Below are 2193 nucleotides of genomic sequence, written 5' to 3' on the forward strand. Positions count from 1 at the left end.
TTCCTGCCCTTTGGGCAGGGGGCTGGACTCGATGATCTCCCGAGGTCCCTTCCAGCCCTAATGTCTATGAAATCTATGAAATCTATGAAATAAAGTGGGGAAATAATCATGTATTGAAGATCATTCGTATGATCTTCAATATGTCTTTTACTGAACCATTGACCATTATTCAATATGTTTCTAATGGTGTTTTAGGCTTCAAGTGTGGGTGCTCTTTGCAAATGGATATATACAGGAAGCTTCAGTCTGGTGTTTTATGACTGGCAATATTGATTGTGGGAGCTGGCCAACGTGGAGCTTGTTAAAGCAGCATAGAACTGAAAAGGCTGCAACTTAACACTCATCTGTTTGCATTTCTCTGCATTCACTGGACAGCACAGCAACTTAATAAACTCTGGAAAGATCTGCAGCCTATTATGGATGGTTAGCAATAAATTAAGCATGTCCTCTGGGGACAACATTATCTCACCCTTAATCCAAATATAACCTATATCACTGTAAACTTATACTTGTGTTATTTCTCTATTATTCAGCTTTGTAATACAAATGCTATTACTGGATCAAACAAGAGAAATAGGTCATACCTAAGAGATTCCGAAAAAAACACTGTCTTTGTCTATTTACATTGGGAAGGAGAGTGGTTTTAATTCAGCCCTCGAGATAGGGATGGGGGAAGCCTGCCAAAACATGCAAGGACCTATCTTCAGCTGATGTAAACTGGATAAACTCCATTGATTTCAATGGAGTGATGCCAACTTAATTCAGTTCACGATCTGACCCAGAGGGCATGTCTACACGTCACCCTACGGCTACATAACGACATGCTACCTAATTGTGTGGTGTGCTATGGCAATGTAATGATCATGTGCATCTCTCCAAGTATAGCACATCACTACAGCGACATAGCAGCAAAATTTAACCATGCACCACATTCACAGCTCAGTAACTACCTATGCTATACCAAAAGGAAGTATTAAAGCATGGCACAGTAGCAATGTTGCCATATGGCAACAGGTAGACATGTTCAGAGTGTCTTAAAATATTTCATATCAAATGTGCAATCCAGAGATTGGGTTAAAAGGTACCTTTTACTCCTCTCACCACAGCTCCACTTCACTTCACCTGCTTTGCTTTCAGATTCATTCAACACTTTTTCAGGCAAATACTGCTGGCATCCAAGTCTAGCATCCCCAGGATTCACTCAGAATGGTACATTTAGCATTGTCAGTAGCCATTTTTAAATTTGAGTAGGGCCCAACCCCAGTGGTGTAATGATGAGTGGGTAAACAGGGCACAAATTCCAGGCATTGCTGGGAGAGAAGAAATGGGAGATGGAATAGAGCTGGGGAGTCACCTCACTCTCCCATTCCTCACCCCCCTGTATTCGTCTTCTCTCTGTTCCTGACACCCTGTAGTCCATGGTTTGCTGCTGAGGGAGATGTTACCTCTTCTTTTTACTGCCAAAAACCATTGTATTACTGGCCACTCAACATACCTGACAGTAGCAAAAAGAAAGAGATGACATCTCTTCTCCCCCTACCCATAACAGCAAGCCTCTAGATGCTACTCCCCAAATATTGGGGAGGTTACAATCTGCATCTAGTCCATTATGAGGCCCATATCTGTTTTAAACATAAAGGACTGCAACCATATTGGCAGGGTGCTTTCCCCAACCCCAAATTGAAGTTGTGGACAAGAAGCTCCTGTATTTTCAGTTCCCTGCAAAGTCTTTTATATGGCTTTATTATCCTAGCATCCTCATAGAAAGCTGGATTAGAATTTTCTGTTCAAGATGCTGTTTGAACAGACTGCTGTCATACGGCAGTTTCATAGATTTCATAGACATTAGGGCTGGAAGGGACCTCGGGAGATCATCGAGTCCAGCCCCCTGCCCCAGGGGCAGGAAGTCAGTTCCAGACCTTGGGGGCTCAGACAGTAAAGAAATTCTTCCTTATGTCCAGCCTGAAATGGTCTTGCAGGAGTTTTTGACCGTTTGACCTAGTCATCCCTTGGGGCACTCTGGTGAACAAACGTTCCCCCAGATCCTGGTGGTCACCCCTGATAAACTTATAGGTGGCCAGACTGTTCCAGACCTTGGGGGCTCAGACAGTAAAGAAATTCTTCCTTATGTCCAGCCTGAAATGGTCTTGCAGGAGTTTTTGACCGTTTGACCCTTGATAAATTTATAGGTGG

Source organism: Crocodylus porosus, unplaced genomic scaffold, assembly GCF_001723895.1.
Source record: "Crocodylus porosus isolate Cpor-Errol unplaced genomic scaffold, CroPor_comp1, whole genome shotgun sequence".
Classification (NCBI taxonomy): domain Eukaryota; kingdom Metazoa; phylum Chordata; order Crocodylia; family Crocodylidae; genus Crocodylus; species Crocodylus porosus.